This window comes from Hetaerina americana, unplaced genomic scaffold (assembly GCF_022747635.1).
Source record: "Hetaerina americana unplaced genomic scaffold, ioHetAmer1.1.p SCAF_9, whole genome shotgun sequence".
In the NCBI taxonomy this organism is placed as follows: domain Eukaryota; kingdom Metazoa; phylum Arthropoda; class Insecta; order Odonata; family Calopterygidae; genus Hetaerina; species Hetaerina americana.
The window spans coordinates 8,330,660-8,343,376 of NW_027287538.1; the positions used below are offsets into that span (position 1 = coordinate 8,330,660).

The following is a 12,717-nucleotide window of genomic DNA, read 5'->3' on the forward strand; positions in this document are numbered from 1 at the left end:
TGATATTCTTCATTCCATACATTTATCAATAATGGGTCCTCAATAAAGCAATTTTAGTTTAGTTTAGTTTTACTTAGCAATTTATGACACGCTGAAAAATAAGCTTAAAAGAAAGCTAAGCATAAAAAATATAGTAAGAGAGTATTTTTTTCCAACGAACGTAATTGAAGATTCCATCAATATTTATGTGCTTATTAATATCATTTGAACCTGATTCTGATAAATGCCATCACTCCATCTTTACAACAAGTTTCGTTCAAACTTACATCGTCAATATCTGATATTCTCTTCCCCGCAATTACGGCCTCTCAGCTGTGATATGTTGCTGGTACACTTTTTTTAAGTAATGTACCGGTTAAGATATTGTATCTCCTAATAAATATATTGTTTCTCCCAACAAAATACAATCCATCATCCTACTCTATATCAGGTCCCTCTTCATCTCTGAGTACTTTCTTTCTCCCTCCATCCAATATTGCTATCCTGTTTCGGCCTTTTCCTCGTTTGCCTAAAATTCTCCCCTGCATTACAGTCTTCAACATCCCCCTGCTGACCCTTAGGCCCTTCATCCATTTTTCCTGCATCCATAGGATTTCTCCCAACAAACCCCTCTTCTCGTCCACCATTCCAACACTTCCTCATTTGTTTTTCTTTTGGTCCATTTCGCCTTCTTTATTCTTCCCCGCACCCACATTTCAAAAGCCTCTAATCTACTTCTAACATCCTGCTTCAGTGACCATGTTTCCACGCCGTACATAGCTACGCTCTATATTAAAGTTTTTACGAGTCTTTTCTCAACGTCCTCACTCAACGTCTCTGTCATTAACTCCCTCCTTTTTATGAATGCCTCTTTTCCAATTCTTCTCTTTACGTCCCTGCTGCTTTAACTGGAAGGCGGCGTCCTTCTGGAAGGCGGCGCCCGGGATGTGAGTAAGCTCCTTCATCACGGCCTGTTGTAACGCATCCACCTAGCCGTGGTGACTACTTGTCTGGATACATTTGAGGCGGGGGAAGAGGAAGAAGTCTGATTGGGCAATTTCATGGCTGTAGGGTGGCTGAGGCATGGACCAGAAGCTCTTGGCAGATCCGCGTGCGAGTTTTCTTTTGTTTGTCCGAGAACACTCGTGGCGCCAGTTTCGCACACACCTTTCTCGTGCCCATGTTCTTGTTCACAAGTTATATATACATCACTTTTAGACAGGGCAATTTCATCAGAATGCATGCGAACACTTAATCTCCGATCCCTGTAAAACAAAGCCCTCTCTTGCAAGATTTTCGTCACTTTTTGAAGTCTAAGGGCTTCTTGAGTATTTGAGTCTTTAAAACCCTCTCTACACTCCCGAAAAGATTTGTGCCACTCAAAAATATCCAAACTATCCATGGTTCTATCGCTATAAGCTGCTTTGAGTATGTCATGAGTCTCTTTCCTAGTTTTGTACCAAATTAGATGGCGTAGCGCTGTTCCAATTACTGGTTCATGGCGAAACGTAACGGAGACACGTTATAGAGGTTTCGCAAACAAGCTATCCGCACTCCACAAGGGCTGGGAGCACACGACCACCAGCCTCCAGCCTTTCCTGATATCCCCCTCTCTCGAAACCAGCCAGATAACTCGCCCGTCCGGGAAAAAATAAATCATGCTTATTTGGGACTCACCTGGTACCTTGTTTGCAGAACTTCACCCCCTATCACTTTCTTTAACATTGCATATCCAATCATAGATCTATACAAGCTATTTAATTATTTTTAGCTTTAGCTGTGTCTTTTACTTTACTTCGCTAAATCACTCCAAATTTTTGGAGCATAAATTACTAATTATAAATTATTCACGGAAAATCAAAACATATTTATTTAACTATTGCTATTGTGCTATATTCTCTTGAGTGAAACGTATACCGGGGGGGGGGGGGAGCATGTGAGCAAGCTGACAACAAATGACGATTTCAAGGAATAAAATTTTGAAAATGTGACATAAAGATTAGGAAGAAATTTTATCTTTCGCTCGTTTGGTCCAAATTAGAATATGTTGCCGGTGTGCATGTATAATGGGATCCTGATGAAGTTGGATCAATTGCCGTATTAGATCGCTGACAGCGTAGAGGAGACAGATTTGGGAAACGTTGTAATGACAAACTGAGAAGCGTATAAAAAATATTAGAGAAGCTAGGTTAGGGATTACATAACAGAATAAATCTCTTCCATGAATTGGAGAGATATATCTTTAGCGATGATGTTAAAAATGCATCATTAACCCCATTGCACTACAGAAAGAGTAGGTCGCGGTAGTCAAGGGGGTAGATGGTTGGACTACTGACTGGAGGGTCCCGGGTTCGATTCCGGGGCAAGTCTCTGGGCACCTGCAGCTCCACCTAAGCTATGTGATCTTTCGGGTACCAGATCTTCCTAGGAAACCATAACCGGTATAGGGAAAGGTTCTGACCCCCCTACCCTGGTGCGTGAATTTTCAAACGCCATCGGGCTTAGTATTGGGGGGAACTCTACCATCACCTACCAAACCGTCCTGATTTCTGTGTTTAAAGTTTTGCCACAGAAAGAGATATCAATGAAGAAAATAAGAGAAATTAAGTGTAGAATAAATAGATTTGAGAGGTCATTTTCCTCAGGAACGACAAGGGATCAGAATATGGGTCCGACCGTGCTAGGGGGGAAACGTTTTTCGGGTCAAAGGCAAACTCGTGTAATCAGCACCTTCCATGCACCTCAGTGGTGGATTGCATGGTTCCTTGTAGATTTAAATACAATAGGCTAAGTTTATCCCATCCTAATTAATTATTTATGGAAATCTAAGAAATTTGAATATCATCTTTTGTATTCCTATGTTAATTCGCGGTGACTTGCAAACCAAATTCAAACTCACAAATTGCGTCCATCCAATCTAGCATTTCCCTCCTTTTCCTAAAATTGACGAAACACGAAGGTGATGGGGAATGTTAAAATAAAACTACCTCAGTTAAAATTCCCAAAACTTTATATTCTCAATCCGGAACACATTGGTCCATAATTGGATCACTTAATGTGGATTCAATGAAAATATTGTTTATATAACTGACGCTCTCGTCACGGACGACATTGGTTTCTTTTCATAGCGTTACTGCATATTTTACAAGAGTGAAATATTTTACCATGATTTCGATATTCAACCCGACCAATTGCGATCATAACATCATTTTTACTCATTTCCTTGCCCCAGACTGATCCTCCCAGCTCTGAAAATCTTTTCGTCACGCCCTTCACCTAAATTTCCACTTTTTTCCTTTCGACTCTACCTTTCTCCGTCTCACTCCCATCATTTATTTCCCCCTCGCATCGCTCAATTGCTGGAGCAAAATCCGCGCCGTCAGATTCCAATCTGTCAGGGGTCATCAAAGGCTCAGCTCGCTCAACCCTTTTCCCTTTTTCTTCTCTCTCTCTCTGCTCCGCAAACAATCCCTCTATCCTCCTCTCCGCATTCTTCCAAACTCGGTTCCCTTCCTATCCCCAGTTCATCTCTCTCTTCAACCCTCCAGCCGCACACGATTTTCCCATAGGAGCCAGCCGGTTGTCAACTCTTCATTTCTTCCTCCCGCATCCCCCTCTGACGACTTGAAGATCGTTTCCCCAACCAAAATTTCCCTTCATCTTGCATCTTCTATTTTTCACTTGCTCGAGTTTTGGAAAGAGTTTGTGGTAAAGGAGGTTACTCTTGTATGGGAAAGGTTCATGTGTAAGTTGGGCTGTACTCAAACTCCCTTATGTTGATATTGAACAATTAATAGAGGTGGGTGACAAATAGAGCAAAATAATCATGGTGGAAGACGCAGTGCAAGGATAGGGAAAGTTTTTAGATTAAGGGTGAAGTTGGTGCGCTGTAGAGCAAAGATGAATCTTTATCGGGAAGTAAGAACGTAAGATTTAAGCTAAAAAATAGAGATAAGGCTGGTAAGATAATAGTTGACGCAGGAAAGATCCAAAGGAGATGGAAGGAATATATAGAAGAACTGTATTGTAAAGAAATTCGGCAAACAAAGTTAGACATTGAAAAAGAATATGACGTAGAGGAAGACAGCTTAGGTCCAGGCATACTAGATAATGAGATAGAAAGGGCATTAAGGGAGATGAAACTAAATAAGGCCGTGGGGTGGATAACATTCCCGCGGAACTTTTAAAATGCTTAGTAAAATGAAGAAGAGGCTATATGGGCTGATTCGTAGTATCTATGAGGAAGAAATCTGGGCGGGAGACTTTGTGTGTGAGATCAGTTTTAGTTCCTATTCCGAAAAAGGTAAAGGCTATATCATGTGAGGACTACAGGATAATAAGTTTGATATCCCACGCAGCTAAAGTTGTTCTTAGAATAATGAACCAAAGGATAGAGAGTAAAGCAAATGATTACTTAGAGAATGATAAGTTTGGGTTTAGGAAGGAGAGAGGTACGCGTGATGTCATTGCAGGAATGAGATTATTAATCGAGAGGAATATGGAATACAACCAGGAGGTATTTGCCTGTTTCGAAGATTTCGAAAAAGCGTTTGATAGAGTTAAATTGGGAAAACTAATAAGTATATTGAATAAAATAGGAATAGATTGGAGGGAAAGGAGGCTAATCCGCAACCTGTACATGTCTCAGACTGCTCAGGTGCGAGTGGGGAACGGGGAGTCCGGATGAGCAGTGTTAGGAAGAGGTGTAAGGCAGGGTTGCCCATTATCACCGTTGCTGTTTTAACCTGTATGCAGAGGAAATGATTAAAGAGGCATGGGAAGAACTGGAGGTAGGAATTCGTAAAATCAGTTAGGTTTGCTGATGACCAAGGTCTAGTTTGTCAGTCAGCCAAGGGGTTGCAAGCATTACTGAGTAGATTGGAAATTCAGTGCGACAGATATGGGATGAGAATCAATATTAATAAAACAAAGGTTATGCGATTTTCTAAAGAAAAAGGCTAAGTTAATAATTAAAATATGAAGGCAAAAAATAGAGCAGGTAGAACAGTTTACGTATCTCGGTAGTGTTTTGGACCAACACGGTAAAAGTAGTAGGGACGTAAGGAGAAGAATTGCGCTAGACAAAGAGGCTTTCACAAGGAGGAGGGAGTTGATGACAGGGACTTTGAGTAAGGATGTTAAGAAAAGGCTCGTAAAAACTTTGATATGTAGCGAAGCTATGCACGGTGCGGAAACGTGGTCATTGACGCAGGAGGATAGACGTAGATTAGAGGCTTTTGAAATGTGGGTGTGGAGAAGAATGGAGAAGGCGAAATGGACCGAAAGGAAAACAAATGAGGAAGTGTTGGAGTGGTGGACGAGGAGAGGGGTTTGTTGGGAGAAATCCTATGTAGGCAGGAAAAATAGATGAAGGGCCTATTGGTCGGCACGGGGATGTTGAAGACTGTAATGCAGGGGAGAAATGTAGAATGAAATTTCGATTTATGCAGAGTTTTCGTCTTTATTTTTATAATTGGCAAAATCATTACTAAACATTTGTTTAACATTAATTTTTAATTGTATATTGTTGGAATTTGGATTGCATCTTAAGGTATAATCAGTGGTTGTATTTCCAAGTAGCATCATTCAGAAAGCTCGGTAGTGACACGATGTATTTCAGACACAATAAATATTATGAATTATTATTTAACTATCACAAACATTTATTTTTTAACTACTTAAAAATGGCCGTTTTACAACCGTTTTGGCGCACATTGTATTTCTGACTTTAGCACGAATATTTTAAAACTTTGGAAATGAAAACACAAACAACAAAAGTAGGTGTTGTTTTGTGATGATAGCAATGTATTTTACTCCGTCGAAACGTACAGGGTCCTTTAAATAAGCGGTGAAGTTATAATTTAAAATAAGGAGATCATCTGTAATATCCTTGTGTATGGTAAAGGTGATGAACTGAGGGCTGTATTAATTAAAATAATTAGCTGCGAAATCCTTGAGCAAAAAAATGCGACTTAGATCAAATTAAAAGAAGTTACATGGAAAGAAATACGTTGTTTTACCCAAATGAATATGGTCTCGGTTGAACAAATTATTACGGTTGGGTATTTGCGGAATAACGGATGATAAAACAAAAACTATATTAAGCTTGATAACAGACACAGAGAAGACACGCAATTTTCAGCTATTCACATTCTTTATAACTGACTAGTTGCGGTTTCCTGAGTACTACACCGATTAGTTTTGGTGTACCCAGGAAACAAAACAATAAGGTATTACACCAAAATTAGTGGACATTGAAGAAACTAAAAAGTGGAAAATTGCAAATATTTTCATATGTTTCTGTTATCATGAAACGATTCCAGCACATCACACCAAAATTTCCATTTTGTTTGAGCTTTCCAATTTTGTTTTAATGAAGAAATTAATAACATTTTAGATTAAATTGATTTAGAATACTTGATTTCCGAAAGGAAACAAGGAGTTTTTTTTTAATTCATAAAATGGAAACATTGCAGTTCAATAAATCATTATTAGAAGTAGGATATGGGGTATCAAGTTAAAATTTCAATTTGCATTTAAAAAATATTTTATTACATCTCCTTGAAATTTCGTTCCGGAGATAAAATATTTATGATCAATCTGTGACATATTTTTTGAAGCAATTGATGCGTGCGATAAACATGGTAGGTTTAAAACATGGTAAAATTACAAGCAGGATCTATCTTTTTCTCCAAACATGAAATGTCAGCCATCCCTGGAATGTCAATGAAAATATTTTCATTTTAAGGATTTTTACATAAAAGAAATAATTGAAAGCGAGGTGGAATACAGGAAAATTTGTGATAGGATTGGAAATGAGAAAATATTATGTCTTTTACACTGAATTTTTTAAAATTATATTTATGTGACATATTGTTCCCTTTATTTAAGAGAGAATAACCAGGCATTTTCATGTACTTTTTATTCAATTTTTATTTAATAATATTTTTCTTTCCATTTACTCGGCAGCGTTGGTTATCTCTGAGAATTATATAAATTATAACTAAGTCTATTATCATAAAGAATACTTATTTTTCAGGACCTAAAAACTGCATTGCTGAGTGCAAAATAGCCTCACGACTCTAGACGTCTCCTGATTATGCCTGGGATCCCCTATTCATCTTCTTTAAATAAGTTATGTGCGACAAATTTTAGGCCTTGTATGGTTATTTGGTTTAAAAAAGTGAGTCCGGTTCATATTATTTCATTTCTCTTTTGAATGTAGGCTTATAGTTACCTTCCATTTTGTGTCTAGTACGTAGAGGCTTTAATGACGCAGACTTTGTTAGCATACCCCTGCAAAGAGATTCTACAATGATTATGCACTATTTTTATGATTTGTGTAAATTAATACTCATACGATGAGTGGGCATGTCTTAAACCTCCCCCATCAATTTTTTTATTATTCATTATATTTCTGAGCCTGCTGTTTTTTGCTGCCTGTCGTGTAAGTTCAGCTAAAGAATAGACACAAACTGAGCAGTAGTACACTTCCGAAATTCCCTCCTGAACGAGGCACACTCTGGCATTCTTCATTACAAAAACTGATTCTTAATTCCGCATAATTCCTTCATCCCTTCATTCCGTCGAACATCCCTATCCTATTCCTGCCCGTCCCTCTTTTCCCTTTCTCCCCTCTATCACATTATTCAACACCCCATTACCAATCAAAACGTTCTGTATTCATCTTTCCTGCCTCTTTTTGATTTCTTCCAGGAATCCCCTCTCCCCCCCCCACCGCGCTTAGCACTCCCTCGTTTGTTTTCCTTTCTGTCCACTTCACTTTCTCCATTCTTCACTGCACCTATATTTAAAAAGTATCCAATTTACACCTATCATCCTGCTTCAACGACCATGTTTTGGCGACGCACGTAATTACACTACATATCGAAGTGTTGATGAGCCTTTTCTTAATATCCATATACTCATGGCGTCCCTATCATCAACTTTGTCCTGCTTGTGTGAGCTTCTTGTAGCATTATTTTTATACTTTTAAAATTTTAGTTGACATTTTATATAAATTTTTAACTATAACCTCTAATACCACGGTTCATTTCACGTAAATTTTAATTGAAAACCTTAATTACAGAAGATTTTATATCATTTCCTGTTTCAGCTGGCGCCATAAGTTTCTCTGAATAACATTGCAATTTAATATAGCCTAATTAAATGGAAAGCTGTTATTACTTATGCTGTGCGCATGTTTATCAGAACTGAAAATTACTATTCCATTAGTTTGTCGGAAACATTACACGCATGGGTTAATTCTATATTATCTGAGTTATTTTCTTTTTTTCTTCCATGAACTAATTAGCCCCATCCAACTGCCGAAAATACCCCTTCTCTTCCTACCACTTTCACGGGTACTCAACGTCAGCCATTTTATCCCATAAACTTTGAATGAAATTTATCCTTTCTCCATTTCCTCCCTTCATTTTTATTGATAATTTCAGTGACAGTAATGTTGAAGTTCTTCACATCAGTGTTTATAAAACTATGCGCACTATATTTAAAAACATAGTATCAATTCAAAGAAACTTCCCTTTTCAATTGTAATTCCCGGTGGTCCCTGCCGTTCTCATTAGCTTAAGGGTACGACTTATAAAGATTATCCGTAATCATCATTATTGTGTTTATTTATACGTGTTTGCTTGTTTCGAAATTTAGATTTTTAGTTCGTATGATCTTTCGCATGTATTCTGCATATAAACGTCATTTACTCCATCACAATTGCAACAAAGGAGAAAATGATTGCGGTGGTTTCCCGTTGCCAAAATCAATAATGTTTTTAATGTGACAACATCAGTTAATTGGCCACCTAACTGCGATCAGACAACTTTGCAGAGCCCTCAAGGAAGAACGGACTGCCGTTCGTCTGGACTATACCCTTCGACTCATCTGGCGTGGGCCTCTCCACCAGGAGCAACTATTATTACTCCCCCCAGCTCAGCACTAGGGGTTTTTAGAACACACAAATCCCTTTGGCACGCCAAGGTTGTAGCCAATGGAGAAGGTTTGCACAGAAGCACGACACATATTTCACAGTGCCCACGCCTATAATATCTCTTTAGGCCTATCATACACACCATGTTAAAGGGGAAAGCACAAGGGAACCATTAATCAATTATGAGATGATTAGAAAAATAGATGAGAGAAGAAAATGGGGGAATTTACACACAGATTTAGGCTGAGGGAAATAAAAAGTGTTAAATAATAGACGATAAATAATAGGCGAGCGTGGTGGAAGACTGGAATGTGCGTATGGAAAGTTTGCTGAGGAAGGGTGAAATTGGTGCTCTGTACAGAAAAGTTAAATCTTTAACGGGAAGTAAGAAAGAAAGATCTGAGTCAAAAGTTAGAGATAATTCGTAATAGTTAAAATAGAAAAAATCCAGGAAGTATGGAAGGAATACATAGAAGGACTGTGTGGTAAAAACATTCGGCCAGTAAGATTAGGCATAAAAAGAAATTATGACTTAGATGAGGATAATTTGGGTCCAGGTATGCTCGACGATGAGAAAATAAGGGAACTAAAGGGAATTAAAATTAAATGAGAGGCAGAAAACATTCCCGCGGATCTTCTTAAAGGCGTAGAAAATATAGGTGGAGGAGTTATATGTGTGTATTTGTATATATGGCACATGCATAGATATTATTTCGAAATCTCGTACATACAGGGTTCGTCCGGAAAATAAGTGTACCGATTTTTTCCCGCCGCTCCAGGGCTGCGATTGGAGGGGGGTATGTTGGCAAGCGACGCTGAAAAAGGCAGTCGGCTCTGAGTTGTGGTGTAGTGAGGAGCTCTGTTAACGCGAACCTCCACGCTCGACCTACGTCACGGAACGCGATGCCGAAGTTTTTGGAGCAGCGTTATTCCATCAAATTTGCGGTAAAGCTTGGGAAATCGTCTACCGAAACTGTCGGTATGATTAACCAGGCTTACGGGGAGTCAGCCATGTCCAGAAACATGATCTTTCGGTGGCACAAGATGTTCGTGGAGGGCAGAGAAGAGGTCGACGACGAGTCTTCGAGAGGTTCCCGATGATGCCTTCGCGGGAGCGTTCCAGGAATGGGAACGCCGCTGGAACAAGTGTATCGACTCACAAGGGTCCTATTTTGAGGAATATTAGCTTAAGATATGTAAAAGTGTAATACATTTTTTTTCCTGAGCTCAGTACACTTATTTTCCGGCCGAACCCTGTATACATATATTTTCTGATCATTACCTTCTTCTACCTATAACAAAACTTAGTTCTGTCAAATACCTATCTCTATACCTAAGAGTTTTGAAAACAACGTTATTCCTCCGATTTTGATCTTAAATTCATCGATTTTGAAGCATACGAATCCGGATTCACCATTTGCTCAAATAAATGACCACGATGTGATTCGGACGAACAAGGATCTGTGGATGGTGTAATTCCCCTGAAAGAAGGTGCAAAAATATAATGTTCCAAAGTTCAATTCCATGCAAAAAAATCCTCTTCGCTTCCAGTGTCGTCAGTGTCAGGAATTAATTTTTTTATCCTTCCACCGTTTAATCTTTTCCTTCTTTCATTTCAGTAATTTTTGAAAATTTCAATTTTTGAGAATTCCGATTGTGTCTTTTCAATTCTCGAGACGAAAATCGCTTGACGTGCTCTCCTTCTCCCTCCATCCCACCCCCCCCCATCCCTCCCTCCCACTTCCCTTCATTATTTTCCCCGCCGCCGGTTGGAGCGGCGGTTGAGGTTTCAAAGCGCTGCTCAACTCGTCGCATCATTAGGGCTCCTTTCCAGGGATTACATCCCGAGCCGTAATTTATAATCGATACGTTCGTTAGCGATCTTCTTCCTTCGTTCACTCTCTTTTATAATTTTTTTTCTTCCCACGAGCTATTGAAGCATCTAAATCCGCGAAATTAAAGATTCTCCTCTCGGCAGTAAGTAATCACGCGGGTAAACTACATTTATTTTTTTTCCTAATCTGCGGAGTTATTTTCGGAGAGAAATAAAATCTGATTTACTGCGTGGTGGAAAAGGGATAATGACTTTAGTCCACAATTTTGGTTGGTGTATGTATGTATGTATATATATATATATATATATATATATATATATATATGTATATATATATATATATATATATATATATATATATATATATATATATATATGTATATATATATATATATATATATGTATATATATATATATATACATATATAATATATATATATATATATATATATATATATATATATATATATATATATATATGTATATATATATATATATACATATATATATATATATATATATATATATATATATATATATATATATATATAACCCTCCCCGGACTACAACCTTGACGTGGTTGAAGGGCTTGTGCGTTCCGATGACCCCTAGAGCTGTGCTGGCGGGAGTAATAAAAATTGCTCCTGGTAGGGTCACCCATGCCAGATAGGTCGAAGGTTAGGAGCCAGACGAAAGGTAGTCCACGCAGCGTCTGTTCCTCAGTGAGGCGGCTGCAATGGCGTCTGACCCCAGTGGGGCGGCCAGTAAGTGATGGTGTCTCTAGAATGATATATATATATATATATAGTATATATATATAAATATATAAATATATATATATACATCTTCAGAGGAAGACGGATTGTTTCCGTCGAAATATCAAGAAAATACGTGTGAGTGTTCTCTTTTTTTGTGTTTCTATATTATGTGTTACTGTGTATTGTACTATTCGGCACTTCCGTGTTACGTCTATGAAAGCATATACTATATATATATATATATATATATATATATATATATATATGTATATATATATATATATATATATAAAACACTTTTTGAAAGTCTCACGGACGTGAATAATAATGTATAACACTTAGCACTAGTGGACACAGACAAAAACACAGAAACACACAAAAAAGAGACTCTAAAGGTGGTCACGACCACCGAAAATTCGAAAAATAGTGAGTCTCTTTTTTGTGTGTTTCTGTGTTTTTGTCTGTGTCCACTAGTGCTTAGTGTTATACATTATATGTATATATATATATATATAGTATATAGTATGTGGGTCGCGGTAGTCCAGTGGGTAGAGCGTTGGACTGCTGACCAGAGGGTCCCGAGTTCGATTCCCGCAGGTGGAGCTGCAGGTGCCAAGGCACTCTTGGCACCTGCAGCTCCACCCAAGCAAAAGTGATTTTTCGGGTAACAGGTCTTTCTGGGGAACCATAACCGGCACAGGGGAAGGAACTAGCCCCCCTACCCTGATGTGTGAATTTTCGCACGCCGTACAGGGCTTAGTACTGGGTGAACTCTACCATCACCTACAAAACCGACCTTCGGGTTGATTACTGTGCTTATGGTTTATGATTGAAGTCATGTTATTTGTATTCCCATCGACCACTGCAAATAATGGGGCCTTGTTATTATCCATTGGTGTCAATTATCCTGGGCACCAAGAGGGTTTAAATGCTACATTTGAGGCTTAATTTCAGTCGTAATGATAAATGCACGTTTCACAGATTACTTTTAATTAAGTAATAATATTATGGTTTCATGCATAGCGATATGTTTGTGGTTGAGGGACAGAGGGGAATTAACATGAATAGATACACTTTTTCAGTATTTCGTTTCACATGTTTTACTATGGCATTGCAATGTAAATTTTGTAGCTGATATGAGTGAGTTACAAAATTGATATTTTTTGTCTCCTTTCTACGTTATTTACCAAGAGTGAAGTCCG

At 38.2% G+C, this 12,717-nt stretch overlaps 1 long non-coding RNA gene across 1 annotated transcript in view; it reads left to right on the plus strand.

Annotated features, from left to right (window-relative positions):
• LOC139698977 (uncharacterized) overlaps positions 1-12,717 on the plus strand; it is a 639,213-nt gene that overhangs the window by 233,340 nt on the left and 393,156 nt on the right. The window lies entirely within an intron of this gene.